This window comes from Rutidosis leptorrhynchoides, chromosome 6 (genome assembly GCF_046630445.1).
Source record: "Rutidosis leptorrhynchoides isolate AG116_Rl617_1_P2 chromosome 6, CSIRO_AGI_Rlap_v1, whole genome shotgun sequence".
Classification (NCBI taxonomy): Eukaryota; Viridiplantae; Streptophyta; class Magnoliopsida; order Asterales; family Asteraceae; genus Rutidosis; species Rutidosis leptorrhynchoides.
In genome coordinates this window covers 8,812,530-8,822,003 of record NC_092338.1, presented here as the reverse complement: position 1 = coordinate 8,822,003, position 9,474 = coordinate 8,812,530, and positions in this window count along the sequence as shown.

Genomic DNA, 9,474 nt, shown 5'->3' with positions numbered 1-9,474 from the left:
GCGTCGTATAATTTTGTTCGTAAATCTTCAATTGTCTAGACGCATAAGCAATCACCTTCGTTCGTTGCATTAATACACAACCGAGACCTTGCTTTGATGCGTCACAATAAATCACAAAATCATCATTCCCTTCAGGCAATGACAATATAGGTGCCGTAGTTAGCTTTTTCTTCAATAACTGAAATGCTTTCTCTTGTTCATCATTCCATTCAAATTTCTTCCCTTTATGCGTTAATGCAGTCAAGGGTTTTGCTATTCTGGAAAAGTCTTGGATGAACCTTCTGTAGTAACCAGCTAGTCCTAAAAACTGGCGTATGTGTTTCGGAGTTTTCGGGGTTTCCCACTTTTCAACAGTTTCTATCTTTGCCGGATCCACCTTAATACCTTCTTTGTTCACTATGTGACCGAGGAATTGAACTTCTTCCAACCAAAATGCACACTTTGAAAACTTAGCGTACAATTCTTCCTTCCTCAATACTTCTAACACCTTTCTCAAATGTTCACCGTGTTCTTGGTCATTCTTTGAGTAAATAAGTATGTCATCAATGAAAACAATGACAAACTTGTCAAGGTATGGTCCACACACTCGGTTCATAAGGTCCATGAACACAGCTGGTGCATTAGTTAAACCAAACGGCATGACCATAAACTCGTAATGACCGTAACGTGTTCTGAAAGCAGTCTTTGGAATATCATCTTCTTTCACCCGCATTTGATGATACCCGGAACGTAAGTCAATCTTTGAATAAACAGACGAGCCTTGTAGTTGATCAAATAAGTCGTCGATTCTCGGTAGTGGGTAGCGGTTCTTGATGGTAAGTTTGTTCAACTCTCGGTAGTCGATACACAACCTGAATGTACCATCTTTCTTCTTGACAAACAAAACAGGAGCTCCCCACGGTGATGTGCTTGGTCGAATGAAACCACGCTCTAAAAGTTCTTGTAATTGGCTTTGCAGTTCTTTCATCTCGCTGGGTGCGAGTCTGTAAGGAGCACGAGCTATTGGTGCAGCTCCTGGTACAAGATCTATTTGAAATTCAACGGATCGATGTGGGGGTAATCCCGGTAATTCTTTCGGAAATACATCGGGAAATTCTTTTGCAATGGGAACATCATTGATGCTCTTTTCTTCAGTTTGTACTTTCTTGACGTGTGCTAGAACAGCATAGCAACCTTTTCTTATTAGTTTTTGTGCCTTCAAATTACTAATAAGATGTAGCTTCGTGTTGCCCTTTTCTCCGTACACCATTAAGGGTTTTCCTTTTTCTCGTATAATGCGAATTGCATTTTTGTAACAAACGATCTCCGCTTTCACTTCTTTCAACCAGTCCATACCGATTATCACATCAAAACTCCCTAACTCTACTGGTATCAAATCAATCTTAAATGTTTCGCTAACCAGTTTAATTTCTCGATTCCGACATATATTATCTGCTGAAATTAATTTACCATTTGCTAATTCGAGTAAAAATTTACTATCCAAAGGCGTCAATGGACAACTTAATTTAGCACAAAAATCTCTACTCATATAGCTTCTATCCGCACCCGAATCAAATAAAACGTAAGCAGATTTATTGTCAATAAGAAACGTACCCGTAACAAGCTCCGGGTCTTCCTGTGCCTCTACCGCATTAATATTGAAAACTCTTCCACGGCCTTGTCCATTCGTGTTCTCCTGGTTCGGGCAATTTCTAATAATGTGGCCTGGTTTTCCACATTTATAACAAACTACATTGGCATAACTTGCTCCGACACTACTTGCTCCACCATTACTCGTTCCGACACCATTTGTTCCTTTCGTTCTATTAACCCCTGGTCCTTAGACCTCACACTTCGCCGCGCTATGACCATTTCTTTTACACTTGTTGCAAAATTTGGTGCAGAACCCCGAGTGATTCTTTTCACACCTTTGGCATAGTTGCTTCTGATTGTTGTTGTTGTTGCGGTTATTATTGTTGTTGGGATGATTGTTGTAGTTGCTGTTGTTGTTGTTGTTGTTGTTGGGCCGTTTGTTGTAGTTGCGATTGATGTTGCGATTGTTGGGATAATTGTTGCGATTATTGTTGTAATTGCTGTTGTTGTTGTTGTATTGGTGATTCTTATCACCGTTTTCCTCCCACTTTCTTTTGACTTGCTTCACATTGGCCTCTTCAGCAGTCTGTTCTTTAATTCTTTCTTCAATCTGGTTCACTAGTTTGTGAGCCATTCTACATGCCTGTTGTATGGAGGCGGGCTCGTGTGAACTTATATCTTCTTGGAATCTTTCCGGTAATCCTTTCACAAACGCGTCGATCTTCTCTTCCTCATCTTCGAATGCTCCCGGACACAATAGGCACAATTCTGTGAATCGTCTTTCGTACGTGGTAATATCAAATCCTTGGGTTCGTAACCCTCTAAGTTCTGTCTTGAGCTTATTGACCTCGGTTCTGGGACGGTACTTCTCGTTCATCAAGTGCTTGAATGCTGACCACGGTAGTGCGTACGCATCATCTTGTCCCACTTGCTCTAGATAGGTATTCCACCATGTTAACGCAGAACCTGTGAAGGTATGCGTAGCGTACTTCACTTTGTCCTCTTCAGTACACTTACTTATGGCAAACACCGATTCAACCTTCTCGGTCCACCGTTTCAATCCGATCGGTCCTTCGGTTCCATCAAATTCCAAAGGTTTGCAGGCAGTGAATTCTTTGTAGGTGCATCCTACACGATTTCCTGTACTGCTAGATCCAAGGTTATTGTTGGTATGTAGCGCAGCCTGTACTGCGGCTATGTTTGAAGCTAGAAAAGTACGGAATTCCTCTTCATTCATATTCACGGTGTGTCGAGTAGTCGGTGCCATTTCCTTCAAAATAGTTAAATGGAACAAGTTAATCATACAGAATATTAAGAGTAGTTAATAGTATTTCGTAGCATAATATGAACTCATTTATAAAAGCTTTTTCTTCATATTAGCGTTTTATAAGTTTAAATTCGGGTAGTACCTACCCGTTAAGTTCATACTTAGTAGCTAATATACAATTCAACTACTACAATTCTATATGAAAAACTGATTATAATAATATTTCGCGTTCAAACTTTTATACAATATTTTACAAACTTACAATACCGCTTATTTTACATAAAGCATGAAATATAGCACACAATAACTTTGATACAAGATAGTTGTGAAGACAATTCTAGCTAGTACACAAGTCGTTCAGCAAAGGCAATAAAGACACGTAATTCATACGTCCAGAAACAAGTCATGCATTCTGGTTTTACTAGGACTACTTCCCATCCTTGGTCTTGTGCAACATAACCGTTATGGCCGTTGATAAGACAGCGTGTTGTAACGTCATCAAAGGGACGAGGGTTACGTAATGTCCAACAGTCCCGTAATAATCTAAAAACCTCATTTCTTACCCCAATTACCGACTCCGTCACTTGTGGAAACGTTTTGTTTAATAGTTGTAGCCCGATGTTCTTGTTCTCACTTTGGTGAGAAGCGAACATTACTAATCCGTAAGCATAACATGCTTCTTTATGTTGCATGTTAGCCGCTTTTTCTAAATCACGAAGTCCAATATTCGGATATATTGAGTCAAAATAATTTCTTAACCCGTTGCGTAAAATAGCATTTGGGTTCCCCGCAATATATGCGTCAAAGTAAACACATCGTAACTTATGGGTTTCCCAATGTGATATCCCCCATCTTTCAAACGAAAGTCTCTTATAAACCAAGACATTCTTGGAACGTTCTTCGAATGTCTTACAAACTGATCTCGCCTTAAATAGTTGTGCCGAAGAATTCTGGCCGACTCTAGACAAGATTTCATCAATCATGTCTCCGGGTAGGTCTCTTAAAATATTGGGTTGTCTATCCATTTTGTGTTTTTAAACTGTAAAATAGACAAGAGTTAGATTCATAAAAAAAATACTTATTAATACAAGCAATTTTTTTCATATATCATAAAGCATAAGAACACTATATTCCATATATTACACCACACGAATACAACTATCTTATTCCGACTCGCTCGTTTCTTCTTCTTCGGTTTTGGTTCGTTTTGCCAAGTTTCTAGGGATATATGATGTTCCCCTAATACGAGCCGTCGTTGTCCACATTGGTTTAGAAAAACCTGGTGGTTTAGAGGTTCCCGGGTCATTGTTACAACTTAAGGACTTCGGGGGTTGACGATACATATAAAGTTCATCGGGGTTGGAATTAGATTTCTCTATTTTTATGTCCTTTCCCTTATTATTTTCTTTTGCCTTTTTAAATTCAGTTGGGGTAATTTCTATAACATCATCGGAATTCTCGTCGGAATCCGATTCATCGGAGAATTGGTAATCCTCCCAATATTTTGCTTCCTTGGCGGAAACACCATTGACCATAATTAACTTTGGTCGGTTGGTTGAGGATTTTCTTTTACTTAACCGTTTTATTATTTCCCCCACCGGTTCTATTTCTTCATCCGGTTCCGATTCTTCTTCCGGTTCCGATTCTTCTTCCGGTTCCGACTCTTCTTCCGGTTCCTCTTCGGGAACTTGTGAATCAGTCCACAAATCATTCCAATTTACATTTGACTCTTCATTATTATTAGGTGAGTCAATGGGACTTGTTCTAGAGGTAGACATCTATCACATAATATCAAACACGTTAAGAGATTAATATATCACATAATATTCATATGTTAAAAATATATAGTTTCCAACAAAAATGTTAAGCAATCATTTTTAAAGAAAACACGGTCGAAGTCCAGACTCACTAATGCATCCTAACAAACTCGATAAGACACACTAATGCAAATTTTCTGGTTCTCTAAGACCAACGCTCGGATACCAACTGAAATGTCCCGTTCTTATTGATTAAAAACGTTCCATATTAATTGATTTCGTTGCGAGGTTTTGACCTCTATATGAGACGTTTTTCAAAGACTGCATTCATTTTTAAAACAAACCATAACCTTTATTTCATAGATAAAGGTTTTAAAAAGCTTTACGTAGATTATCAAATAATGATAATCTAAAATATCCTGTTTACACACGACCATTACATAATGGTTTACAATACAAATATGTTACAACAAAATAAGTTTCTTGAATGCAGTTTTTACACAATATCATACAAGCATGGACTCCAAATCTCGTCCTTATTTAAGTATGCGACAGCGGAAGCTCTTAATAATCACCTGAGAATAAACATGCTTAAAACGTCAACAAAAATGTTGGTGAGTTATAGGTTTAACCTATACATATCAAATCATAATAATAGACCACAAGATTTCATATTTCAATACACATCCCATACATAGAGATAAAAATCATTCATATGGTGAACACCTGGTAACCGACAATAACAAGATGCATATATAAGAATATCCCCATCATTCCGGGACACCCTTCGGATATGATATAAATTTCGAAGTACTAAAGCATCCGGTACTTTGGATGGGGTTTGTTAGGCCCAATAGATCTATCTTTAGGATTCGCGTCAATTAGGGTGTCTGTTCCCTAATTCTTAGATTACCAGACTTAATAAAAAGGGGCATATTCGATTTCGATAATTCAACCATAGAATGTAGTTTCATGTACTTGTGTCTATTTTGTAAATCATTTATAAAACCTGCATGTATTCTCATCCCAAAAATATTAGATTTTAAAAGTGGGACTATAACTCACTTTCACAGATTTTTACTTCGTCGGGAAGTAAGACTTGGCCACTGGTTGATTCACGAACCTATAACAATATATACATATATATCAAAGTATGTTCAAAATATATTTACAACACTTTTATAATATATTTTGATGTTTTAAGTTTATTAAGTCAGCTGTCCTCGTTAGTAACCTACAACTAGTTGTCCACAGTTAGATGTACAGAAATAAATCGATAAATATTATCTTGAATCAATCCACGACCCAGTGTATACGTATCTCAGTATTGATCACAACTCAAACTATATATATTTTGGAATCAACCTCAACCCTGTATAGCTAACTCCAACATTCACATATAGAGTGTCTATGGTTGTTCCGAAATATATATAGATGTGTCGACATGATAGGTCGAAACATTGTATACGTGTCTATGGTATCTCAAGATTACATAATATATAATACAAGTTGATTAAGTTATGGTTGGAATAGATTTGTTACCAATTTTCACGTAGCTAAAATGAGAAAAATTATCCAATCTTGTTTTACCCATAACTTCTTCATTTTAAATCCGTTTTGAGTGAATCAAATTGCTATGGTTTCATATTGAACTCTATTTTATGAATCTAAACAAAAAAAGTATAGGTTTATAGTCGTAAAAATAAGTTACAAGTCGTTTTTGTAAAGGTAGTCATTTCAGTCGAAAGAACGACGTCTAGATGACCATTTTAGAAAACATACTTCCACTTTGAGTTTAACCATAATTTTTGGATATAGTTTCATGTTCATAATAAAAATCATTTTCTCAGAATAACAACTTTTAAATCAAAGTTTATCATAGTTTTTAATTAACTAACCCAAAACAGCCCGCGGTGTTACTACGACGGCGTAAATCCGGTTTTACGGTGTTTTTCGTGTTTCCAGGTTTTAAATCATTAAGTTAGCATATCATATAGATATAGAACATGTGTTTAGTTGATTTTAAAAGTCAAGTTAGAAGGATTAACTTTTGTTTGCGAACAAGTTTAGAATTAACTAAACTATGTTCTAGTGATTACAAGTTTAAACCTTCGAATAAGATAGCTTTATATGTATGAATCGAATGATGTTATGAACATCATTACTACCTTAAATTCCTTGGATGAACCTACTGGAAAAGAGAAAAATGGATCTAGCTTCAATGGATCCTTGGATGGCTCAAAGTTCTTGAAGCAAAATCATGACACGAAAACAAGTTCAAGTAAGATCATCACTTGAAATAAGATTGTTATAGTTATAGAAATTGAACCAAAGTTTGAATATGATTATTACCTTGTATTAGAATGATAACCTACTGTAAGAAACAAAGATTTCTTGAGGTTGGATGATCACCTTACAAGATTGGAAGTGAGCTAGCAATCTTGAAAGTATTCTTGATTTTATGAAACTAGAACTTTTGGAATTTATGAAGAACACTTAGAACTTGAAGATAGAACTTGAGAGAGTTCAATTAGATGAAGAAAATTGAAGAATGAAAGTGTATGTAGGTGTTTTTGGTCGTTGGTGTATGGATTAGATATAAAGGATATGTAATTTTGTTTTCATGTAAATAAGTCATGAATGATTACTCATATTTTTGTAATCTTATGAGATATTTCATGCTAGTTGCCAAATGATGGTTCCCACATGTGTTAGGTGACTCACATGGGCTGCTAAGAGCTGATCATTGGAGTGTATATACCAATAGTACATACATCTAAAAGCTGTGTATTGTACGAGTACGAATACGGGTGCATACGAGTAGAATTGTTGATGAAACTGAACGAGAATGTAATTGTAAGCATTTTTGTTAAGTAGAAGTATTTTGATAAGTGTATTGAAGTCTTTCAAAAGTGTATAAATACATATTAAAACACTACATGTATATACATTTTAACTGAGTCGTTAAGTCATCGTTAGTCGTTACATGTAAGTGTTGTTTTGAAACCTTTAGGTTAACGATCTTGTTAAATGTTGTTAACCCAATGTTTATAATAACAAAAGAGATTTTAAATTATTATATTATCATGATATTATGATGTACAAATATCTCTTAATATGATATATATACATTAAATGTCGTTACAACGATAAACGTTACATATATGTCTCGTTTCAAAATCATTAAGTTAGTAGTCTTGTTTTTACATATGTAGTTCATTGTTAATATAATTAATGATATGTTTACTTATCATAATATCATGTTAACTATATATATAACCATATATATGTCATCATATAGTTTTTTACAAGTTTTAACGTTCGTGAATCACCGGTCAACTTGGGTGGTCAATTGTCTATATGAAACCTATTTCAATTAATCAAGTCTTAACAAGTTTGATTGCTTAACATGTTGGAAACATTTAATCATGTAAACATCAATCTCAATTAATATATATAAACATGGAAAAGTTCGGGTCACTACAATCGTTTCGCAAATCGGGACATTCCGGCCTCTTGTGCCCTTCTTTACCACAATTAAAACAAGCGATTTTGTTTGCGGAGGATAGACTCGGGCATTCACGCGCCATGTGACCCTTTTATCCACAATTGTAGCACGAATAAGAAAAATCCCCGGAAGCACCCTTCTTCCCACTACTAACATTACCGAAACCCTTCTTGTTCTTTTTGTTTTAAAAATTCGAATGGCTCGAACCTTCATTCTTTCTCTTGCCAAAAGTAAAGCCACTATTCCTTAACACGAGCGCCTCGAAGCCTTTGGCCATGTCAAACAACTCATCAAAAGTATTTACCACCGTCACACTAATCTTCTCTTGATAGTTGTCATTTAAAATTCGATAGAAGTCTTCCTTCAACATTTTATCATTGCCGATGTACTCTGGGTATAATTGGGTCTTGGACAAAAACACGAATTTGAGAGTGTTCAAATCCATCGACCCTTGCCTCAAGGAACGTAACTCGTCCTTAAGCCTAGTAAGATCGGCTAAAGTTCGGTATTCTTTGAAAAATTCGGACTTGAATTCATCCCAAGTGAATTCCATGCATTGCTCTTCACCATAAACTTGAAGCTTTGCGTCCCACCACAACTTAGCATCACCTCCCAACATACCACACCCGTATCTTGTCTTCTTCTCGGGAGGACATTCACAAGTACGGAAGGCCCACTCCATGTCGGAGATCCAACGGGCACTCTTTAGAGGGTCTCGTTCACCTTCAAAGGTGGGAGGTTGAGAATCCTTGAAGTTCTTATAGAGAAAGTCCCGTCTTCTCGCATTATCTTCGTGAAGAACGGCCTTAACTTGCTCCTTTACTACATTGACTAGTTGTTCGTCAATCGTATCTAGAAAAATTTTCTTAACATCCTCGAGGAACTCCGCCTTTTGACGTTTAAAGATGGCCTCAACTTTGGCCGTGAACTCAACGTCCTCACTCGTACTTCCGTCATTTGTGTCGTGTCCATTTCTCATCTTTATTCTATAAAACGAAAAAGATTAAACAACGAAACAAAAGGACTTAACACATATGTATATACATATACACCACACTACCCCATCTTTCTTAACATTCGTCGTACATTGCTTGTTTCACAAGATTTGAACCCATAACAATGGTAGCTAATCATTGTTATGCGAGCACGTCACACGAACTTGCTAGTACAACGCCTATCTCGCTTGATGATTGCTAACACAACACAAAACAATTAGTGCAAGGTTAGTTCACATAAACCTATTCACTACTCAACACTCGGTCCGACCCGTCTCCTACAAGTCCGGCATAAACAACGCATACACAATTAAATCTAAGTCTAGGCACCTATCTCAAGTCGCCTAAATCCCCTAGACCATGCTCTGATACCAC